The following is a 26,527-nucleotide window of genomic DNA, read 5'->3' as shown; positions in this document are numbered from 1 at the left end:
TTTTACCTATGTACTAGCACTACTGGGCCATATTTTATCTTAATGTTAACAAGGATCCTTTTGGCCCTAAGGCCATAGGGTGCTATTATGATTACAAGGAACCCTATGGACCTTAAGGCCATAGGGTGTTCATATTGCTTTATGTAAGAGCCAGGGATTTTCACCTTACTTTTTTTGGTGTATGATCCCTAAGATCCTAAGGCCATAATTTATTTTTTGTTTTTCTACAAGCTACTTACAAAGTGTGGTCTACATTTATCACCCTATGACCATAAGGACACTAGCAAGACACTTTTGATTTCTTTTTTGACAACTTTGGAAAAAGTCTAAGCCTCTTAGTTAAGCTATAACATAAAATGTTTGACACTCCTATTTAGGATATTTTATTGTTTCATAGAGTCATAACCCTATGGTCTTGAGGCCATAGGGTGTCATGGGAACCATATACTTCACACCCAATGGTCACACTACCCTATGACCCTAAGCTTTAGGGTCATGGGTTTCTCTAAATTCTATAAATGCTACTAAAAATTGCCACCCTATGATCTTAATATTATTACATTATACCCCAAAACTTGTATTCTATAAAGTACCCTATGACCATAAGTTCATAAAGTGCTTTAGGTGGTACAATGTAAAGTATGTCATAATAAACATCATATTATCACATAATCTAAAACAACTACAAAATATATTTTATAACCACATAGATTTAAAGTGCTACATCATATATCTTATACCCACCTAGATTTAAAGTGCTACATCATATATCTTATACCCACATAGCTTTAAAGTGCCACATCATATGCTCATCTTTATGAACCTTTATGTTAATAAAGAATCTTATGACCTTTTTGCCATAGGAGGATCAAGTTGCCTTTGCTAATACATACAAAAGCATTATGTTCGAATGAATATGTAATAGAACCCTATGGCCCTAGGGTCATACAATGCTCTCTATGTTAGTGACAAAACCTATGCCCCTTGGATCATAAAATTCTCTCTATTATTGAGAGCTTATAAGCCTAAACCATAAGGTACTCTATTTTTCATCCAAGGACTATATACTCTTTTTGTACTTTTATGTCAGCAAAAACATCCTATGGCTCTAAGGCCATAGGGTGGTCAAGCTGCCTTGTGTACTACATACAAAACTGGTATGTATCGCATACAAAGATTACCTAATGGCTCTCTACTAGAAGTAGGTGGCTCCATGAATGTAATCTCATCTTTTTGCATCCTTACATTAGCAAGGAATATTATGGTCCTAAGGCCATAGGATGGTTAAGTTGCCTTATGTAATACATACAAGAGCATTATGTACTAATGACTCTGTACTAGAACCTTGTGGCCTTAGGGCCATAGGATGCCCTCTATGTTAGTGAGAAACCATGTGGCCAATGGTCATAGGATTCCCTCTTTTACTGAGGGCTTATAAACCTAAATTTTAAGTGCTCTATTTTGCATCTAAGGACAATATGCTCATCAGTTTTGCACCTATATGTCAATAAGGAACCCTATGGGCCTAAGGCCATAGGGTGGTCTAGTTGTGCTATGTACTAGATACAAGATTTGTGTGTGCTACATACAAAGATGAAATAATGGCTCTCTACTTGTATTTTGTGGCTCCATGGTCATAATCTCATCTTTTTGAATCCTTACATTAAAAGGAAACCCTATGGCCCTAAGGCAGTATGGTTATAGTATGAAGCCATTAGTACATAATGCCAAAACAATACAAACCCTTGTTCCATGATCTTTTCAAGTGTAAATCTATTTGAAAACATAATCTTTCTCACGTAGTACATAATGATAGAACATTAAAAAAAGAGCATTATGCACTAATGACTCTGTACTAGAACCTTGTGGCCTTAGGGCCATAGGATGCTCTCTATGTTAGTGAGAAACCATGTGGCCCTAGGGCCATAGAATACTTTCTATGTTAGTGAGAAACCATGTGGCCAAGGTCATAGGATGCCCTCTTTTATTGAGGTCTTAAAACCTAAATTGTAATGATCTATATTGCATCTAAGGACAATATGCTCATCAATTTTGCACCTATATGTCAATAAGGAACCCTATGTCCCTAAGGCCATAGGGTGGTCTAGTTGTGCTGCATACTAGATACAAGATCTGTGTGTGCTAAATACAAAGATGACATAATGGCTCTCTACTTGTATTTTGTGGCCACATGGTCATAATCTCATCTTTTTTCATCCTTGCATTAAAAAGGCCCACCCTATGGCCATAAGGCCATACAGTTCTAGTATAGAGCCATTAGTACATAATGCCAAACAATACAAACCCTTGTTCCATGATCTATTCAAGTGTAAATCTATTTGATAACATAAGGTTTATCACAAAGTATATAATGATATAACATTACAAAAAGAGCATTATGTATTAAAACCTTGTGGCCTTAGAGCCATAGGATGATCTCTATGTTAGTGAGAAACCATGTGGCCAAGGGTCATAGGATGCCCTCTTTTATGAAGGGCTTATAAACCTAAATTCTAAGTTCTCTATTTTGCATCTAAGAACAATATGCTCATAAATTTTGCACTCATATGTCAATAAGGAGCCCTATGGCCCTAAGGCCATAAGGTGGTCTAGTTGTGTTGTGTACTAGATACAAGATCTATGTGTGCTACATACAAAGATGACATAATGGCTCTCTACTTGTATTTCGTGGCCCCATGGTCATAATCTCATCCTTTTGCATCCTTACATTAAAAAGGAGCCCTATGGCCCTAAGGCTGTAGGGTTCTAGTATGGAGCTATTAGTACATAATACCAAAACAATACAAACCCTTGTTCCATGATCTTTTCAAGTGTAAATCTAGTTGAAAACATAAGCTTTATCACAAAGTACATAATGATAGAGCATTACAAAATCAATGTTCAAGATTACAAAGTCAAAGAAAAACACCAAACCAAATACCATTGCTCTAAAGATCATGAAATAATTGAAATTTTGGCCAGCTTAACCTGTTTCCTGTAGAAGCTGTAGAATGGCATCAGCCTCAGCATATAATGGCTCATCAATTTCTTCATTCTCTGAGTCTTTGCCATTATCATTTTCTGGAGCAGAGACCAAACCTGCCCACCTTTTAAGCTCATCATCTTCATCTATTGTAGAATGGCAAAGAGCTTCTAGCTTAGTCATTTGCTCATTGGTACAAGCAACTGAGATCACCTTTGGTTGTTGTAGAAGTGCCTCTTCGGTCCCGTAACCAAGTGAAAATATGTCCACTACCTTATCATCCTCTTTGAGACCAATACACTTGATGGCACGCCAAACAAAAAATTCTTTGGCGGTAGTCATAGCATCAAACTCTTCTTTGTCATCGTCAATGCCTAGAGTAGACATTGGTTGAAAGAGAGACTCCTTGAGACTAGAGTGATTGGTGAATTGCTCTTCTTGCCTAAAGAAATCCCAAACTCCAAAAATTACTTCACGAAGAGCAGTGGGTTGGACGCTCCCTGATGCTATTAAAGAGCCAAGAGGCAAAGCATACAACTCATACCATTTTGCTTTTTCAGAGATTGCCTTCTCAAGAGAAGCAGCATGTTTGTCTTGACTAGGCCAACAATAACAAATTCTGATGGTTGATGTGCTATCCTACAAACTCCATCAATAAAATTTCCAAATTGAGCAGCACTCCAACCACTAGATATAGTGCCCTTGTGTGTTGTGTCTATTCAATACATACACCAACACGCAATGTAGAATTATTCTCACCTTGGAGAAACTCAATGCCTTCTAGATTCTTCCCCACGCACTATGGTCCAAACTGTAATCTAGATGAACCATTCTTTTGTGCAATGATCCATTGCACATATCCCTTGGTGACTTCTGGAATTGTTGGTGTCTCCTTTGTTTTTTGAAGCCTAAGATGTAGCCATTGGGTGCAACTGATAAAGAGAGATTTGTAGATCTCATCTGTAATGTTATAATGAGATCTAGATTCCTCCCATGAAGTAATGGCTTCTACTGGATCAAGCTCTTTGAATAACCTGAACATCTCAGCCAAAAACACCTTCGTTTGTTTTATGTTTGTTGCACGTGCAGAGAGGTCGAGCATAGACGGTTGATGTGGTTGCTTCACCAAGCAAATCTTTTCTTATTTGAGCTCCTGTTGTAGCAGCTTAACGCCTTGTAAGCATCTAAAAGTAGTGATACTTGGCTGGCGTCCACGTAAAGATGAGGCCTGATGGTTCTCTAGGATGTTTATCCACTCCTCATAGATGTCTTCTTGGTACATGACCATGTGGGCTTCTCTATCTGCAAATGAGCTATGGTTAAATGTGATGTTTTCCACAATCACAAAGGCCTACAAGAAACAAAAAGTAATAAGGTTTTATCTACAATTGCAGATTAAGAAAATTAGAAACAAGAAATAGAACTTACATCCCAATCTTTTCGACTCTCATGACCACGGGGAACACCTGCCTTCGGTTTCTTTGGACAAGAATATGCTAGCCACGGTCCACGCCCATGCTTCAAGACCTCCACATAAGGTTGGGTTTTCATTGTTGTCTGTGTCTCTATCTTCTCCATTTTGGAGATTCGCACTGCAATCTCTTTAGGGGAATCTACAACAATCCTTGCAGTTCTGTATTTGTAGAGCTCTCTCCTTGAAGCATACTTCGTGCTCTTGTTGCGCAAAAATGCTCTAGCTGCTATTATGGAGTGTTGACCAGAAAGAATCCAGGAGCTGTATGTTTCCAGCTTGTCTGCATGTACTTCATTAGCCTTTAGAGGCTCCTTTTTTATGGGATCATATGGAATAAGGTCAGCTGCATTGGAGACTGGTCTAAAATGCTTTGCAAATTGTCTCAAAAGGAGCTTTACATACACACCTGACAATGGCCTACATTTGAAGTGATCAGGTGCAATATTGCATTGGTCAATAGAGATGAGTTGTGTAAACTGCACCCCAAACTTGAAGTAGTTCTCAATTCCAATGTACCCATCCAGCCCACTCTTGAAAGTATTCTTAACATCCTTATCAAGATCTTTTTCTTCCGGCTGAACAGTTGAGGCTAGCACCTTCACTGAGGCTGAATCTACAATTACTGCTACTAAAGTAGTTATTAAAGGAGGTTCAGTTAAACTAGCTTCATCCCTATGTGGAGCCTCTAGAGCTACAAGTGAAAGACTTTCTTGCTCCACATTTTTGGTGCTTTTTCTGACTGAGGGCACCTCACTATCCTTTAAAGTCTTCTTCTGATTAGCTTGAGTTGTACCTTCATTTTTTTGCTTCTTACTATTGTGTGCCTTCAAGTTGGCTAAATACTGAATAACTTTCTTAAAGACTTCAGTAAACATGTCCATGAGATTCTCACTGGGAGTATCTTCTCTGATTTCTATCCACCTTGCCTTTATCATTGTCTCTCTATAACTGCTCTCTTTGAGCGACTCTCAAGCAAAGGCCATGGGCTCTAGCAAGTAACAATCACCGTTTTGTACTTTTACACCAAGACATGGGGACATTTCAAGCTCTGAGCAATCTTTATTTATCTCCTTGACAATTACACAATCTTTGAAGGGAGATTGTTCTTTATCTTTAAAGAACAAGTGGACTCTCTCATCAGATTTACCACTTGGTAAGTAAAAATCTATATACCATGGGCTTGGAGTAGAGCCTCTTGCATCAACTGACTTTGGCATTATTTTCTTTGAAGAGTATTGAGCCATATCTCTATAAACATAACAATATAACATTATTTGTATTTATGTTCGATTTGAATATGATTGAGCCAAGTTTATGTAAACTTAGGAGCATAACATTACTTTGTAATGAATGGCTCTAGTGCTACATGGGTGGCCTAGTTGCCCAAGTAGAGTCTCTATATTTAATGCTACTAGTCAAATAGCAAAATACTTCACATTATCTAGCCATGCTTGATCTCTGAACACTATACATTGCCACCTTATGGCCCTTAGGCCACAAGGTCTCCAGATGGGACATATGACACCCTGTGATCCTATGGCCCTAGGGCCATAGGATCTCCAAAAGGAACTTATGGAACCCTATGGCCCTTTGGGCCACAAGGAATTAAGATGAGATATAGGGAATACTTTGATCCTATGGACCTAGGGACATATGTTCCTTTTGGGGTTCATATGGCCCTATTGCCACAGAATCTTTAAACGGAACATAGGGAAGCCTATGGATCTTGAGATTGTACATCGCCACCCGATGGCCCTTGGGCCACAGAGTCTTCAAAAGGAACATAGGTCACCCTGTGACCCTAAGTCCATAGGGCCTCACATCATAGTGCAGGGCATCCTAGGGCCCAAGAGTGGCCATAACAAACATAGGGAACCCCATGGTGCACATTAACAGGAAACATAGCAGCCCAATGCCCCTAGGGCCCTAGGGCCATAGGATCTCCGAACGGAACATAGGGAACCCTATGGCCCTTGAGATTGCCCATTGACACCCTATGGCCCTAGGGACACAAGGTCTTCAGATGGGACATAAGGCACCCTCTGATCCTATGGCCCTAGGGCCATATTGTTCTTTTTGGAGATCCTGTTGCCCTATGGCCATAGGATCTCCAAAAGGAACCTAGGGAACCCATTGGCCTTTGAGATTGTAAAGTGCCACCCTATGGCTCTTGGGCCACAAGGTCTGCAGATGGGATATAGGGCACCCTGTGACCCTAAGGCCATAGGGTCTCATATAGGGTCTTTAGATGGGATGTAGGGCACCTTGTGACCGTAAGGAACATATGGAATCCTATGGCCCTTGAGATTGTACATTGTCACCCTATGGCCCTTGGGCCACAAGATCTCTAGATGGGACATAGGGCACCCTATGATCTTATGGCTCTAGGGCCATAGGATCACCAAAAGGAACATATGGAACCCTATTTCCCTTGACATTGTACATTGCCACCCTATGGCACTTTAGGCACAAGGTCTCTAGATGGGACATAGGATCTCCAATAAGAACATATGGAACAATATGGACCTTGAAATTGTACATTGCCACCCTATGGCCCTTTGGCCATAGGTTCTTCAAGAGGAACATAGGGCACCATGTGACCCTAAGCCATAGGCTCTCACATCATAGTAGAGGGTATCCTAGGGCCCACGGGTGGCCTTAAGGAACATAGGGAACCCCATGGTGCACATTAACAGGCACCATGTCAGCCCCATGCCCCTAGGGCCCTAGGGCCATAGGATCTCCAAAACGAACATTTCCATCCTACGACCGTTGTGCCACAAGGTTTCTAGATGGGACATACGACACAGTGTGATCCTATGGCCCAAGGGCCATATGTTACTTTTGGATATACTATGGCCCTTGAGATTGTACATTCCCACCCTATGGTCCTTGGGCCACAAGGTCTCTAGATGGGACATAGGGCACCCTTTGATCCTATGGCCTAGGTTCCTTATGTGTCTTTTGGAGATCCTACAGCCCTAGTTTCATAGGATCCCCATAAGGGACATAGGGATTCCGGTGGCCTTTGAGATTGTACGTTGCCACCCTATGGACCTTGGGCCACAAGGTCTGTATATGGTGCATAGGGCACCATCTGATCCTATGGCCTTAGGTCCATATGTTCCTTTCTGAGATCCTATGGCCCTAGGGCCATAGGATCTTCAAAAAAAAAAAAGGGATCCTTATGGCCCTTGAGAGTTTACATTCCTACGCTATGGAACTTGGGCAACAAGAGATGGGACATATGGCACCCTTTGATCCTATGGCCCTAGTTCCATAGGATTAGGGAACCCTTTGATCTTATGTCCCTAGGTTGCTTATGTTCCTTTTGGAGATCTTATGGCCCTAGGGCCATAGAATCTCCAAAAGGAAAATAGAGAACCCTATAGACCTTGAGATTGCACATTGCCATCCTAGGGCTACAAGGTCTTCAAATGGGACATAGGGCATTTTGTCATCCTATTGCCCTAGGGCCATATTGTTCCTTTTTGAGATCCTGTGGCCCTATGGCCATAGGATTTTCAAAAGAAACATAGGGAACCATGGTAGCCCCATGCCCCTAGGTCCCTAGGGCCATAAGATCTCCAAAATCTCCATTGCCATCCTATGACCCTTAGGACACAAGGTTTTTAGATGGGACATAGGGCACCCTTTGATCCTATGGCCCTAGGGCCATATGTTACTTTTGGATATCCTATGGCCCTTGAGGTTGTACATTTCCACCCTATGGCCCTTGGGACACAAGGTCTCTAAATGGGACATAGGGCACCCTTTGATCCCATGGCCCTAGGTTCCTTATGTTCCTTTTGGAGATACTATGGACCTAGTGCCATAGGATCCCCATAAGGAACATAGGGAACCCTATGGCCTTTGAGATTGTACACTGCCACCCTATGGACCTTGGGCCATTAGATCTCTAGATGGGACAAAGGGCACCCTCTGATCCTATGGCAGTAGGACCATAGGATCTTCAGAAGTAACATTGGGAACCCTATGGCCCTTGAGATTGTTTATTCCTACACTATGGCCCTTGGGCCGCAAGGTCTCAAGATGGGACATATAGCATCCTTTGATCCTATGGCCCTAGGTTCCTTATGTTCCTTTTGGAGATCCTATGGATCTAGTGCCATGAGATCTAAAAAAGGAACATAATGAGCAATATGGACCTTGAGATTGTACCTTTCCACCCTATGGCCCTTGGGCCACAAGGTCTCCAGATGTGAGATAAGGCATCGTTTGATCCTATATGGCCCTAGGCTGCTTATGTTCCTTTTGGAGATCCTATGGCCCTAGTGCCATATGATCCCCATAAGGAACATAGGGAACCCTATGGGATTTGAGATTTTACATTGCCACCCTATGGTCCTTGGGCCATAAGATCTCTAGATGGGACATATGGCACCCTGTGATCCTATGATAGTAGGGCCATAGGATCTTCAGAAGGAACATAGGGAACCCTATGGCCCTTGAGATTGTTTATTCCTACCCTATGGCCCTTGGGCCACAAGGTCTCAATATGGGAGATATAGAAATCTTTGATCCTATGGCCCTAGGTTCCTTATGTTCCTTTTGGAGATCCTATGGATCTAGTGCTTTAGGATCTCGAAAAGGAACATAGGGAACAATATGGCCCTTGAGATTGTACCTTTCCCACCTATGGACCTAGGGCCATAGGATCTTCAAAAGAATCATAGGGAACCATATGGCCCTTGAGATTGTAATTTGCCACCCTATGTCCCTTGGGCCACAAGGTCTCTAGATGGGACATAGGGCATTCTTTGATGCTATGGTCCTATTTTCCTTATGTTCCTTTTGGAGATCCTATGTCCCTAGTGCCATAGGATCCCCATAAGGAACATAGAGAACCCTATGACCTTTGAGATTGTACAGTGCCACCCTATGGCCCTTGGGCCATAAGCTCTCTAGATGGGACACAAGGCACCCTGTGATCCTATGGCCCTAGGGCCATATGCTTATTTTGGAGATCCTATGGCCCTAGGGCCATAGGATCTTCAAAAGAAACATATGGAACCCTATGGCCCTTGAGATTGTACATTCCTACCCTATGGCCCTTGGGCCCGAAGGACTCAAGATGGGACATATGGCACCCTTTGATCCTATGGCCCTAGGCTCTTTATGTTTCTTTTGGAGATCCTATGACCCTAGTGCCATAGGATCTCCAAAAGGAACATAGAGAATCCTATGGCCCTTGAGATTGTACATTCCCACCTTATGGCCCATGGGCCACAAGGTCTCTATATGGGACATATGGCACCCTTTGATCCTTCTGGCCCTAGGCTCCTTATGTTTCTTTTGGAGATCCTATTACCCTAGTGATAGAGAATCCAAAAGGAACATAGAGAATCCTATGGCCCTTGAGATTGTACATTCCCACCTTATGGACCATGGGCCACAAGGTCTCTATATGGGACATAGGGCACCCTTTGATCCTATCGCCCTAGGTTCCCTATGTCCCATCTAGAGATCTTATGGCCCTAGGTCCATATGATCTCCAAGAGGAACATACAAAACCCTATGGACCTTGGAATTGTACATTCCTACCCTATGGACCTTGGGCCACAAGATCTCTAGAAGGGATCTATGGCACCCTATGATCCTATGGTTGTAGGGACCTATGTTCCTTTTGGAGATCCTATGGCACTATGGCCATAGGATCATCAGAAGGAACATAGGGAACAACATGGACCTTGAGATTGTACAATCCTACCCTATGTCCCTTGGGCCATAAGGTTGAAGATGGGACATATATAACCCTTTGATCCTATGGACCTAGGTTCCTTATGTTGCTTTTGGAGATCCTATGGATCTAGTGCCATAGGATCTCCAAAAGGAACATAGGGAGCCATATGGCCCTTGAGATTGTACATTCCTACACTATCACCCTTGGTCCACAAGGTCTGTAGATGGAACGTAGGCCACCCTTTGACCCTATGGCCCTTAGGCTACCAAGTCTCCAGATGGGAGATAGGACACCCTGTAATCATATGGCCCTAGGGCCATGTGATCTCCAAATGAAACTTATGGAATCCTATGGCCCTTGAGATTGTACATTGGCACCCTATGAACACAAGGAATTAAGATGAGATATAGGGCATCCTTTGATCCTATGGCCCTAGGGCCCTATGTTCCTTTTGGGGATCATATGGCCCTAGTGCCATGAATCTCTAAACGGACCATAGGGAAGCCTATGGATCTTGAAATTGTACATCACCACCCTATGTCCCTTGGGCCATAGGCTCTGCAAAAGGAACATAGGGCACCGTGTGACCCTAAGTCCATAGGGTCTCACATCATACTAGAGGGCATCCTAGGGCCCAAGGATGGCCACAACGAGCATAGGGAACCCCATGGTGCACACTAATGGGAAACATGGCAGCCCCATGTCCCTAGGGCCCTAGGGCCATAAGATCTCCAAAAGGAACATAGGGAGACCTATGGCTCTTGAGACTGCACATTGCCACCCTATGACCCTAGGTCCACAAGATCTCCAGATGTTACATAGGGCACCCTGTGGTCCTATGGCCCTAGGAAACCATATTGTTCCTTTTGGAGATCCTGTGGCCCTATGGCCATGGGATCTTCAAAAAGAACATAGGGAACCCTATGGCCCTTGAGATTGTAAATTACCACCCTATGGCTCTTAGGCCACATGGTCATTGGATGGGACATAGGGCACCCTATGACACTCTAGAGGGCATCCAAGGGCCCAAGGGTGGCCTAGGTACATAGGGTACCCCATGGTTCATATTAACGGGAACCATGGCAGCCCATAGAACCTACGGCTAGAGGGCCATAGGATCTCCAAAAGGAACATAGGTAATCATATGGACCTTGAAATTGTACATTATCACCCTATGGCCCTTGGGCCATAGGGTCTTCAGATGGAATTTAGGGCACCTTGTGACCCTAAGGAACATAGGGAATCCTATGGCCCTTGATATTGTAGATTGTCACCCTATGGACCTTGGGCCACAAGGTCTCTAGATGGAACATAGGGCACCCTGTGATCCTATGACTCTAGGGCCATAGAATCTCCAAAATGAACATATGGAACCCTACGGCCTTGAGATTGTACATTACCACCCTATGGCCATTGGGCCACAAGGTCTCAAGATGGAACATAGGGCACCCTTTGATCCTATGGCCATATGTTCCTTATGTTCCTTTTGGAGATCCTATGGCGCTAGGGCCATAGGATCTTCAGAAGGAACATAGAGAACCATATGGCCCTTGAGATTGTACATTGCCATCATTATGGCCCTTGGGACACAAGGTGTCTTGATGGGATATATGGCACCCTGTGATCCTATGTCCGTAGGGCCATATGTTCATTTTGGAGATCCTATGGCCCAAGGACCATAGGATCTCCAAAAGGAACATAGGGAACCCTATGTCCCTTGAGATTGTACATTGCCACCCTATGGCCCTTGGGCCAAAAGGTCTCTAAATGGGACATAGGGCACCCTTTGATCCTATGGCACGAGGTTCCTTATGTTCCTTTTGGAGATCCTATGGCCCGAGGACCACAAGATCTCCAAAAGGAACATAGGGAAACCTATGGCCCTTGAGATTGTACATTCCCACACTATGGCCCTTGGGCCACCTAGTGACACCCTATTTCCAAAAGGAAGATAGGGAACCCTATGACCCTTGAGATTGTACATTGCCACCCTAAGGCCCTTGGGCCACAAGGTCTCTAGATCGGACATAGAGCACCATGTGATCCTATGGACCTAGGGCCATATATTTGTTTTGGAGATCCTATAGCCCTGGGGCCATAGGATCCTCAATACGAACATAGGGAACCCTACGACCTTTGAGATTGTACATTGGCACCCTATGGCCAGATGGGACATTAGTCACCCTATAGTAGGATGTGAGACCACCCTATGGCCTTATGGTGATAGGGTGCCTTAGGGCCATATGTTACTCTTTAGTATGAGGTGAAACCCTATGTAGCCACACCCTGTCTGCCCTTCTAAAGGTTCTATGTCTAGTTTTATTGTAGTGACTACAACTGAATTTTAAGAAACTATATTACACCATATCTTACAAACACAATTAGTGTACACTTTCTTTCCCACCTTTTTGCCTTTTTTTTCCCCATCCTCTTGCAACTGAATCCTAATCCATCCTCCTACAACAGCACGCTCTACTCGTCCTCTTACAACGTGTACCCAGCTCCCTACAACCCAATTATAGGTATCCATAGTTTTAGCATTTTCTATAGTTATCGTTTTTTGTATTTGCAGGTTTATAATTTTTTTGTAATTAGAGATTTTTGCAGTTAGAGTTTTACAGTTTTAGGTCGCTTATGAGTTTGCTGTTTTATAGATTTAGGTCCCTAATTAGTATTTTTTGTTTGACATTTTTTTGGTGTGTAATTAGAGTATTCTGTATGACACTTTTAGATCTCTAATCACATTTTTCCGTTTTATAGTTCTACACACTATAGTTTTAGTTTTAGAGATGTAATTAATGATTTTTGTTTATTGTTTTAGAGAGATGTGATTTACAACTTAACTAAAACGTAATCAGATTAAGAATAGTTAAAACCGAATTAAGCAAAAAGATTAGGGTTTCTACAGGTTACTTGTGAGTAAATCTGTGTTTGATGAAGAGAAGCTGCAGCAGTAGCAAGCAGTCACTTAGGTGTGTTGAGGCCGCGACGATGATGGTAACAGATCTGTGTTTGGGAGGTTGCGGCAGCAGTCCTTCTGTGAAGATTTCGGCGATGGCTTTGCGTAGATCTGTGCACGTCGCAATGATGGCGTAGAACTGTATGAGTAGGGAGAGAGGGAGAGAGAGACAGAGAAAGACAAGCTCTGTGCAGGTTTCGAGCAAGAAACGAGAGAGAGAAAGAGAGAGACAACACGAAAAAATTTGTAGTAGAGAGAGAAAGAGAGAGATAAGGTTAGTTAGGTTAAGTTAGAAATTCAAAATTCAAATTTTGAATTTAGGGGCTGTTCGCACGAGGTTGCAGTCGAGATTACTAGAGTTCTAGGCTTTGTGTGAAAATGAGACATAGCTCATTGGCTTCGAAATTAAAAGAGCTTTTTAGAAGATTTTTTTTTTTTGGTGCAAGTCTTTGTCAATGTCCATATCTTTGTAGTACGAGTGGAACGACACCCATGAAGAAAAATTTTACTCCAAAATCAAAATTTGCATAGTAAAAAATACTCTAAAAATAGCTAAAATTTTTAAAAATTATCCCAAAAATTGTGCACTATTTTTTTGTCCAATATCAATAAGTGTATTTGAGAACCCATTATGACAAAGTTTGTCGCCGCAACGTGTTTTTTTTTTGAAAAAAATAATAATAAAATATTTATATTTGAATGTGGCATGAAAATGCTTTGCTTTTTTATTTATGCCACTTGCGGATATTGTTACATATCCCTTGAATGGACGAAATTATTATGAAGACACCTCAGCCACCCCCGGGCCCACACCATAGGGTGGCAACGTTGGAGGTCAAGGAGCAAAGCGTGCACTCAGGTCCATTCGGAAATCCTATGTTCTAAGGTTTTCTTCTTCTATCTTGTGAGATCCTTGTGGCCCTATGGTGGCAATGTGAAAGCTTGTGGACCTAGGGCCATAGGGTGGCAATGTATAAGCTCAAGAGCCATAAGTTGCCCTATATTCCATTTGAAAATCCTATGGCCCTAGGGTCATGGGGTGACAATGGATAAGCTCCAATACATAGCCCTATGTTCCATTTGGAGATCCTATGGCCCAAGGGTCACGACAATGTATAAGCTCAAGAGCCATACATTGCCCTATGTTCTAGTTGGAGATCCTATGGCCATAGTGTCATGGGATGGCAATATGTAAGCTCAAGGGCCATAGGGTGCCACATGTCCCATATGTAGATCCTAGGGCCATGGGGCTTCATTGGCATCTTGGCCACCCTTAAACCCACACCCTTGAGCTTAGGGGCCTTATGTTTTCTTATTGTGTGTTGTGAGATCTTGTGGCCCTAGGGCCATAAGGTTGCAATGTATAAGCTCAAGGGCCATATGTTGTCCTATGTTCCATTTGGAAATCCTATGGCCACAGGGCCATGGGGCTGCATTGACATCTTGGCCACCCTTGACATCTTGGGATTAGGGCCATAGGTTGCCTTTTTTTATGTTTTGAAGTCTTGTGGCCCTAGGGCCATAGGGTGGCAATGTATAAACTCAAGGGCAATACGTTGCCCTATATTCCATTTGGAAATCCTATGGCCACAGGGCCATGGGGCTGCATTGACATCTTGGCCACCCTTGACATCTTGGGCTTAGGGCCATAGGTTGTCTTTTTGTATGTTTTGATGTCTTGTGGCCCTAGGGCCATAGGGTGGCAATGTATAAACTCAAAGGCCATACATTCCCCTATATTCCATTTGGAAATCCTATGGCCCTAGAGACATGGGGTTGCAATGTATAAGGTCAAGGGCCATACATTGTCATATTTATCATTTCGAGATCCTATGGCCCTAGGGTCATGGGGTGGCAATGTGTAAGCTCAAGGGCCATAGAGTACCATATGTTCCATATGGAGATCCTATGGAACTCACACACTTGGGCTTGGGGGCCATAAATTATCTTCTTGTATCTTGTGAGATCTTGTGGCCTTAGGGTCATAGGGTGGAAACGTATAAACTCAAGGGCCACAAGTTGTCCTATGTTCCATTTCGAGATCCTATGGCCCTAGGGTCATGGGGTGCCAATGTATTGGGCCATACGATTCATGCATTGGCATCTTCAAACTCTCATATAGCACCTTGTGGCCATACGTCCATAGGATGTATTTTGGTATAAGTCTAGAGGATGTATATATTGGCCATATGATGTTATATACTGTTGTGAAACACGCTATGGCCCTAAGGTCATAGGATGTATATTTTGGCATAAGTACAGAGGATGTATTTATTGGCCATATGGTGTTATATACTCGTCATGAAACCCCCTATGGCCCTAAGGCCATAGGATGTATATATACTTGACATGAAACTCCGTGAGGTTATCTTGGGGAATCTATATGTCCTCTTCATGAAACACATAAATATATCACCCTATGGCCCTAAGGGCATAGGGTGTATATATACTTCTCATGAAACACCTACATACATACTTGTTATGCTTTGTATTGACACACTTGCTACGTAAATGAAGATACTCTACAAGCGATTTTTTTAACAAATATTCTTGCAAATCTTCTTGCAGGTATGGCTAATTTCAATCATGGTGATAGAGTGTGCATGTTTGTAGCAACACAAAAGGTTTCCATTGGGACTGTATTTGAAATAAATCCAACTGCATATTGTTCTGGCATGCTTATTGGGGAAGGCAATGTATGGGTGTCAGATGATTTTTGTTTTGAAAAGAAACCACTCATCCCTTTTCCAACAATGGATGCATTGACAGTGGGAAATGCTTTTAATAGTATTGTGAAATGGAGTAGTGGGTTGTTGCAACATATAAATGAGATGCAGTAAAAAGGGGCTTCTATGCATGAGGCTGACAAAGCAGAAGGAGCGTTGGATGCACAATCTAATGGAATGAGCTACAGGGAGGTTTAGAAGGATAAGAGGGTTCAACTTTGGGATGAAAGAAAAACACATTTAATAGCCGAAAGGGTTGTCATGTATGTGTGTCCGTTTGACTCTGTAAAATTTGGTGAGCTAGGTGGAGATAACATTGGTATTGGTATTGAAACATCCTATGTAGATGAGGCTACTATTTCTACAGAAGCTAGTGTATGCAACATTAATCTAGTTTGTTGGCCTATCAAGAGAGTGACAACTATGGATGGAAAAGCATTGTTACGCTATGAGAATCTACATGTTTTGCATGCGTTACAAGACACATGCATTGAATCAGCTTATTTGGTAGAGCCTATTTCAAAAAAGCGGAAATATTGCTTTGTAAATAGGAAGCCAAAAATGTCAGTGAAAGCTTCTAAGAGATCCAATCAAGCATCCCTAGCATCTATCCAACTTGTTTCAACCATAGATTGTTGTTCCAAAAAGTGTTTTCAATATGTCAATCGAGATAAGGTCATGGCCATGCGCAATGAATTTTGGGGAGAGAGTTTGCAAAATAGAACAAACTATGTGTATGATCCAATGTTGACTGCATGGTGTGATAACAAAAAAACTACAAAGACATGCTATGTGTTTTCTTTTAATGACAGTGAGGTTTGCAATAGAGCTTGGTACAAAATTCATGGCATTCCAAAAACTTCATTTTATCGTTACCATGAACATTTTGAGAATGGGTTTAGAGGCTCAGTGCATGGTAATGATAGTGTCATAAGAAAAGGAAGAGACCATATAGAAATGGGAAGGGCATTGATACACTCTTTTGTTGATGAAAACTTAGAGAGAATGCCACATAAGAGTAGAACCATGGAAGATGGTACTAGGGAAACTTTGCTTGCAATACCAAACACGTACAAGAAAGTAGACATTTTACATGATGTCAATAAAACACTTGACAGTATGAGTTTCAAGCCAATGTCTAGCACAACATTCAATAGAATCTAGAATACAGAGTTTGCTAATGTGACTTTGTCAAAAACAAGTGAGTTCTCCAAATGTGTTGTGTGTAGTCGGATAAAGTCTCAACTAGAGTCAACAAAGGATGACGAGATGATTGCACGTTTGAAGGATGAACGTCGAATTCACATGATGCAACAACAAAGTTGTAGGAATGTGTACTACACCTGGCGTAAGTTCTCCCAGTTGCAAAAGGATAAGTATTTATGCATTATACATGATAAAATGGATCAAAAAAAGATAGCAATACCTAGGTTGCGTGTGAACTCAAAAGATTATGCGAATGCATATCAATTGCAAGTATCATTAACAGGTATGATAACACATGGACATGGTCATGGAATGTATGGTCACTTCTCACTTAATGGTCTATGGCCTTCAGATCCCAATGCTACAATTGGTTCCCTTGCATTATGCTTACAGAATCTGGAAAGAACAGAAAACCATGGACTGGGAGATTTATGCCATGATGGTATGCCACGTAGCAATGTAACGCTATTCAATGCATTGAACTCAAGGAGAGCTCTAGACCTCCAAAACAAAATGAAGCAAGAGTGTGAGAGGAATGCATCAACAATGACACCACCGTTGGCCATCCAAGGATGTAATGAAGAGATTGTACAAATACAATCAACTTCCTCTCAATGTGTTGTGGATACCATATCCACTCCTATATTTCAAATATTGCCTGAGAATCTTTTGCTATAGCTAGATAATTGTGCATGAGAGAATAAAAATCGATATCTATTTGCATACTTATCCGTGTTAGTAGCAAAAGGAGTTTTCAAAACCGTGCATTTGGGATTCTTAATGGTGGGTCATACACATGAGGACATAGATGCAATGTTTAGTAGGTTCTCAGAAAGATTGCGAACAGGAATGACATTCACTTTTCCACATCTGATGGAACATTTTCAAAAATGTGAAAGCTCATCTCCAACACCATTTTTGATGACACAAGTTCCCGGATTTAAATCCTTTGTGCAAGGGTACATGTGTGACGGAAAAGATGCTCTAGTCGGTAACTCTAAGCCACTTCAATTTCGTTTCTATATGCAAGGTGAAGTCTCAATAATGTAGTACAAAATTCATCCCAAATCACCTGATTGGATGCCAAAGGAGTCGAGAATTGAGTTGTGGAAAAAAGATGACCAGGGAAAACCAAAACTACCAACAGGCTGTCCAAAGAGATAGTCCGCTTCTTATTCAAGGGATTAAGTCATATCTTGAATTTTGGAAAAGATGTTCTCTATTAAAGGGAAAGGACCATGACTCCACAAGATACATGGAGCCAGTTATCATTTATTGGCAAAACATAATTAATGAGCTTGAACAACCAACCAATAAACACATTGGTGAATATACAACATTTTGGCCAAATACTACGGGGAGTCATCGAATGCAAGAGATAAAGGAAGATAGAGATGAGTTTCAAGGATATGAAGAATTGAATGATCACTATAGTTGTCCTCAAAGTGCAAGGCCACAAGAGACTTTAAGGCCTCAAATTGATGTAAGAAAATGGGACCTTGTTCTTGTGAGACCCGCAGATCCTGAATATCTGATATGGCTAGGAGTGGTAGAGTCGAACATTGATGTAGAAAAATCATCTCCTAACTACAAGAAAGTTTTGATTCAGTATTGGGCACCAAAACATCGAAAAAGAAATCCCACAATCCAAGAACAGTATGAGGATTGTTGGAAAAATAGTTGGTGCTGCAATCTTGCTGACCCAAAGCGCTGGGAGTGTGTTGATACAATTGTATGGTCATGGACTCCAAGGGGTGGAAGAATTGCGGAAACAATCAAGATCCCATCAAATGTCGTGGAGAAGGCACATGCTAGCTTAATAGGAGAAATTGAATAGCATTTCATATGCTCACTCTTTTATTTCCCCAGCTTATGTATGATTTTATGAAGTATTTTTAAACACCCACATAAAAATAAAAATTTTAAAAGGTGTTTCTCAACACCACCATTTTCTTGAGAATCTATCTCTTTTATGAAGTGTTTTGAAACACCCACATAAAAATAAAAATTTAACAAGGTGTTTCTCAACACCACCATTTTTTTGAGAATCTATCCCTTTGTCACATTCCCAAATCAAATGAAACTTTTCCAAATTTAATGGGAAATAGGAATCCATAGGCATTGAAATTAGTCCCGAAGTTGTGGGATTTTCCCATTAGCATTTGTGAAATGGGATTTTCACATCCAACTTTGATGGATCCATACGGATACCATCTTGAGATATAATATGACCTACATATTGAATCTCTTGAACGGAAAATTAGTTTTTTCTTTTAATTGAGAAAAAGATTTTTCTTCCTCAATGCTTGAAAAATCAAGTGGAGATGTTGCTTGTGTTCCTCCAAGGACTTGGAGTAGATGATGATATGTTCAAAGAATACTCCACTAAATTCACGATAGGGACTAAATATTTTCTATGTTAGATAATTGAATGTAGTTGGTGCATTAGTCAAGCCAAAGGCATGACTAGATATTCATAAAGACCGAACGTTGTACAAAACACGGTCTTTAGGATATCTTCATTCATTGTCCTTATTTGATGATAACCACTTTTAAGGTTAATCCTACTAAAGTAGGTAGAGCCTTATAGCTTATGAAACATATCTTCTACTCAAGATACGGAAAATATATTTTTGATAGTGATATGGTTTAGTGATTGATAGTCCACACACATATGGTATGTACCATCTTTCATTTTCTAGGCGGTGATCTTCCTGGTACGAGCTCAATTCGATGGTCATCATCCCCTTGTTTTGGAGGTAATTCCATAGAAATATCATCGATGAACACATATTGGAATCCTTTTAGAAAATTAGACAACTTTAACTCTTCTTGATTCCTAATATTTACTTTTGATGAGACATTAGAATCTTTAAGGGACTCTTTGACAAAAATCATGTATACAAAAACTAAGCTTTTCATTGATTTATCAAAAGTAGGAGGATTTACAAGTAGTATAGTACGACCAGAATCACTAGATATATACATGCTCTTTCCCCTATAGGTGAAGTAGATTCTTCTTTGAGGGAATTTCATGTTGACAGCCATGCGGTTGAACCACGGTGCCCCTCGGATAGCATCATCATGTTAGGGAGGAGAGATGAAAAATTCTCTTTTGTCGACATAGATTTGTACATGAAGCCTCTATGTCCCAATCAAGGGAGTAATGGAGGCTTGTTGTACCTTGAAAGAGGTATCGGCAATTACACTATCTCCCATCTAAAAATCCTGAACGCCCAACTTGGTGGCCAACTACCTTCATATTAAGTTGTGAGTAGAGCCAGGGTCAAACAAGATGAAGGCATCATGTTCCCTTACCTTTCCCCAAAGATGGGGGAGAGGTAATCCTTTGCAATGAGAATCCTCTTTTGGAGCTTCAATAGTGAAAGCTCTAAGAGTCTCACTGCAAGAATTTCTCTTGGAGCAAGAACAATAGCCATGTCCTTGCTCCACATGCTTAAAACATTTGTGGTCCTTGTGAAAGCTTCAAGCTCTTTAGGAGAGAGTTTATTTTTACCTTTGTAAACTGCCTTCTCCTTGGACAAATTGTTGTTTTTACTGTTATTAATATTTTCTTGGGGAGAATTTTGGGCATTGGTTTTCCCCTTTGTATCACTTTTGTCTTTTCTTTCCATGGGCTTGCCATTCGTTCTAGCCCCTTGTTGGAAATTGATGCGCAAAGCAACCATAGTGTGATAGATTACTTCAGTATTTCCACACAAAATTGTTTCTTTTTCTTGACGAAGTCTATCTTTTTAAAAGCATTAGCCTTGAGATGTAAATCCCAAAACTTCTCCACATATTTGTGGATAGACTCATGGGAGAGAAGCTTCAAAACACGCTATTTCGTAAGCACTTTGTACTTTGCATCGCTTGCAAGGAATTGCTTCATGATGGAAACTCGTAGAGTTTTCCATGTCTTTGGGGCTTTGCTATTGCCACAAATGCTAGCCCTCCATTGACGAGTCGATTTTTGGAAGTGCATAGCTACATGATGTAGCTGGTAAGACTTCGTGAAGCCCTCATCTCCAAAGGACACATAGAATTTCTGGATGAAGGCCAATACTTTGTCAATAGCACTGAAGGTGTCATCATAGGTGAGAAAAGAGATACTCTTTCCTCCCTCTTTGAACTTCTTGAGCTTTTGGGACCTTCACCATGAAGGGTAAGATTTGTGATGTCCTCCTCTCTTGTATTATCGAGGAGAATAGCCATAGCTTTTGTCAAAAGAGGAGGAAGGTGAAGAAGAAGGAGAAGAGAGTGAAATGTTTATTGCCCTTTTCTTCATTTGTTTCCTCTCTTGCCTTTCAAAGTGACGAGGAGAAGGACTGTGGGTTGACCGTTTCCTCTTGGTAGGAGTTGGCGATCATCTAGACTGCCGTCTTCATGGAGCCACATCTTCATAGGAACTTAGGGATTAATTACTTTCTAGTTCTTTGGATTTCTCCTCTTGTATGGGAGAGTCTTCTTTTGGGGGTCTCATCAAGAGGCCTCCTAAGCTCTCTCTCCTCTTGGAGAGGAAGTGAAATCCCATAAGCTTGAAGTTGCTGGGTAACTTTGAATTGCAAAGTAGGGTTTCCTACAGCTTGCTGCAACCTTGTAACAAGATAATTGACAAACATGGGGGCATCATCATTAGCAATTTCATGTGAAAAATCAAAGTTATCAATGTTCATTCTACTCTTTTGGCTATTGTCAACCATGCAAATTAAACTTAAGTATAGATTACTTTGTGCTTTGGTACCCTCATAAACCTCAGTCTCTACTCTTCTTTATCTTTGAAAATCAGTTCTCAAGTAGCCACACCCATGGTTTAGATGCTGCTGATTGCAAAGACTAGTGGAGTGGGTCTAGCATTTCTCGATTAATTATGGTTCCTGTTGAGCGATGCTTACCGGCTACCTATTGCAACGCTTGTAGCGACATTGCAGAGCCTTATATAGTGGCGCTTATAGCGACACCTGATAGTAAAAAAATTTGGTGGCAAGGCATTGGATTCCTTGACACCCATCAACCATATTGAATGTTTCAATAATACTAGAGTAAACCTAAAGGACAAGATAAGCCGAGATTCACTTTTGAAAGAAAGTGCAAGGTATAGACCCAAACTAGTCACCCACAAGACAATATAACCATTAACTCCATCATCCATAGTATTGTTTGCATAATAAAGATACAAAACTGACAAAATTAAATTGATGAAAGTAAATCAATGACAATTGTACACATCATAGGAAAAATCACGCTCTCATACCTCCGTGCACTACGAGGGTCTACCTCTATGATGTACCACCAGTTTGATGTAGACTCTATAGGATGAAATATCACCTGCCAGAGACACATAACTTACATGAGAGCTTCCAAGCACATAACTTACTTGTTTACAATGCTCGAGTAGTATGAGAGTGTCTCTTAGGTCAGTCCATTTTTTAGTTGACTCCACTTCAAGGAAACTAGACTCTCCTTTGCGCACAGTAGCGTTGTGACCCTCCAAGTTTATCTTGAACCATTGCACGTCAAACAAGTCGACAAAAAATCCTCTATAACCGTTCCTCAAAATCTCTTGAAGCGTGCAAAAGTAAGTGAGTTCCGCCACCACAGGATCTGCATCAGAGGATCGTCATCGACTAGACTATTCGCATTTTGCCATGATTCCACAATCTTGAGTAAAACGTTTTTTGTCGATCCGTTCCACCCTAAAATGTCGACCTTTACACCACACTTTTTTTCTTCCCCATCTCCACTCGATCCGTACCCTTTGGCGCTCTTGCTTTGCATCCTCGTATTGTGAAATCCACTTTTGCATCACTGGATTGTGAAGCATGCAAAATCGATTGATTTTAGCCTCTAGATCTTTTGTCATCTTCTTCTCAACACCCAGATTGCGCATGACAATTCCAGATATGCGCTCATCATCTATGGTTTGCCATAGCAAGTCTTGGGCTTTATCAAATCCATCTAGCCATTCTCTAATGTAAACTAGAGACTCAGATACCAGCCAACCTTCTGCCATGCTACCCTTTGGACGTGCCTTCTAACGCACAAATCCTTTAAGTGTTTTCATGAAATGTTATGAATAGAACATCCATCTGGAATATACTGTGCCATCTATTTCCACCTCATCAACTATGTGAACAAGAAGATGCGCCCGAATGGTTAGCATGGTAGTAGGAGATCGAGGGGTTCACTATGTGTAAAACTACCATATCACGTGCGTTCAAGACATGTTTGTAAAACTCCTTATCCGTGAATTTTGTTAGAAATATAATGTACCCTTTTCTTTTAAAATTTGTAAGTTTCTTTCAAAATTGAAAAAATAATGCCCTTTTGTATATATATTTCTGTAAGTTTCATGAACTTTAAATACCCTTCTATTGAACTCATGTGATAGGTTACATTTTTAATAGGTGATCTCCCCGAGAGTAGGAGAGTGTTTCTCAAACATGCACACAAACTTCACAGCGTTTAGTTTGGTGAATGGTATGGAGTCTACATTGATCTCGTTTTGTGAGATCCATTGCACCAACTTCACAAGTTTGTAGATTGTGTTACGGACGTCAGGAGACAAACATCCCTCAATGGCCACCGGTAAAATAAAATGCAAACACATCTAGCAATGATATTAAAGTCCACACACAAATTTGTTACAGAATTCCCACTATGATATATTTCACTTCAAACATACCTGACGCATTTTATGCCAGTCGTGTGACTTCAAACTGGTAAACTTTCCTTCTTTAGTGAAACAGGTTTTGAGCAAGTGCATTACACCAGTGGGGGTCCGCACATATCAAATGGTCTCTTTTACTTTGCGTTCTTGGGATTTTGTAAAAATCCATGGTGCTTTAGGGAGCTTTATCGCTCCCTTATCGATCCATCGGATACTGTATGTGGCCAATATTGCTCCATACGATCCACATTTCTAAGGTCAACCCTGACTCCCTAAGTATCTTTCTTGCCGGTCAAATGGTCCCAAAGCAGATTACCCACATTCTCGAATATGTGCATTGGATCAAGCAAGTGATTGATCATGAGTCGGGGCCAATATGGTAACTCGTACCATAGGGAGAGTCTCTTCATCCCTGGGGGCAAACCATCATCACATATCTCCTTATAGTCTAACCATGCTTGTGCAGAAATCTTCGGTGGATCTCTTCCCAAAAATTCGTCGCGTAACACATGATTCTCTGTAAGATACGCTTGATGAACTTTGTAGATTCAATTCTTCAATGGCAGCGCTTGCTGTGCATTCAGTCTAGGTCCACAGGTGACACATGCTCTCTATCCTCTTGTTTGAAGCCCTGCATGTATACACATGGCAATAGGTAAGCTTGAGAAAAACCAAGATTTACAGTGTTTGAGTTTGAGTGTGAATCACCTGAGCATTCTATTAGTCCAGGATAGTCATGCATGGTCCACATTAGAATGCCTCTGATCAAAGCATTCCATTGCCTTGTTGTCGGCTCATATCCACCACTTATATGCCAATCCACAATTGTTGTACGTCTTCCAATAGTGGACGAAGATACACATCCGTATTCTTCACTTTATACCCCCCCGACACAATCAAGCTTAGCCACAGGTGCCCCTTCTTGGTAGTCAACCACCACGGGGGAATGTTGTAGTTGACGATGACAATGGGCCATACATTGTAAGATGTTGCTCTTTGACCAAATGGATTTATGCCATCCATAGCCAGGTCTAGGCACAAATTTCGAGCTTCCCGGGCCAAATCCGACCATGTTTCGTCTATATGTTTCCAAGCTGCGTAATCTGCAGTAATCCGTAGCACACTATCCAAAGATTTATTCTCCTCATGCCATGATGCTAGGGCAGCCATAGACTTACATTCAAAGAAATGCTTGATGCGAGGAAGCAGAGGAAAATGTCGCAAAACCTTTTGTGGAATTTTTGTTCCGTGGAGATCTACTCGATATTTCTCAGAATCACATTTTGGACACTTATCCATGTCTATGTATTCCCCTCTAAAAAGAATGCAGCCGTTAGGACAAACGTGAATCGAATTGTAATCCATCCCTAAGTTCTGCAAGATCTTTCTTGCTTCCTCTCTAAAATCTAGCATCACATTATCAGCTGGCAGTATGTGCTCTTTGAGCAATCTACATAACAAAAAAAATGTAAACTTGTGTAAGTAATCTATCATATCATTATACATATAGAGTTTTTTATTAAAGTAAACACATTGTAATAGATCACCTCAAAAGTGCTGTGATGCTAGTGTCACTCCATCCAAACTCTGCCTGCATGTTGAGAAGAACCAAGAGCGCCTTCAATCTAGACACACGTGCTCCATCATACAATGGTGTATCGGCTTCACTTTTTATATCATCATAGATAAGCCTTTTTGACCCATGATTGTATCGATCATTTCATCGACGATCTCGGGCTCAAACATTGCCTTGCTAGGAATGTTGTCTGCATGATCATCCTCCGAGCTGTCAGAGGTTACATCTTGTGCCCTCATGTATGCTCCTTGACCAAAGTGCCTGCTAACACGTATATTGGGTTGCAAGATTGCTGCATGTTGGCCAGCGTCAGAGTCCGACGAGTTATAATTGGCAACAGCTTGATCTAAAATAGATGGATCAAACTCGCCAAATTTTCAAACGTGCTGCAAAGAAACGCGTCTTGTCCATCGCACAACATGCTTGCATTGATTACAAGGACATGAAATCCTTGTTGAGAGATAGGTGTTTTGGTTGGACGGCCCCACATCCTTGTCACTACTCATAATGAAGGTCAAAAACTTATAACCACGACATAAATTTAATCTTCTATTGGCATCCTCCGTCTTTTATCTCTCTCTCTCTCTCTCTCTCTCTCTCTCTCTCTCTCTCTCTCTCTCTCTCTCTCTCTCTCTCTTTGTTCACACTATAAACTACCTCACATTCTCTAGTCATGTCTGATCCCCGCACATCTGGGTCTAGAGGTGCACGGAGATCAGAACCATCGGGTTATAATCTTGTCTTTATTGGTCAATGCCTATACTTGTGGGTATGAGAAATCTACACACCCACGTCAACATGATAGTGCATGCAGTGGAAAAATACCCTTTGCCTCTTCTCTAGCTGTAGCAATTCACAGTGTCTTAGCATCTCTTCACAGGAGATCTTTGTTCGAGGATTACTTAGCACAATACATGTTGGCCTCCAATCTAAGTTCTATTTTTTTTATCGTAATCCCGAAGGTAGACTCTAATATAAAAACTCAATCCAAAATCTAATCTTAAATCTAACCTAATTGAACATGTGGTGATTTGCGGCTAATTGAATATGGTTAGTGTGTGAGTTAATAAGTGTCAGATTCTGATGGGAATATACATATTGTTGTGTAATTAGTGTTTGCTCTTTGGGCAAAGTGCACCTTCATTGACATATATTTACTAAAATCTAATCTAATCTTAAATCGAACGTAAATCTATATCTAATCTAATCTTAAACTCAAAATAAACCTA

The sequence above is a fragment of the Adiantum capillus-veneris genome, chromosome 28, assembly GCF_014529385.1.
Source record: "Adiantum capillus-veneris isolate H3 chromosome 28, ASM1452938v2, whole genome shotgun sequence".
In the NCBI taxonomy this organism is placed as follows: domain Eukaryota; kingdom Viridiplantae; phylum Streptophyta; class Polypodiopsida; order Polypodiales; family Pteridaceae; genus Adiantum; species Adiantum capillus-veneris.
The sequence above is the reverse complement of the archived record's forward strand: the minus strand, read 5'-3'. Positions refer to the sequence as shown.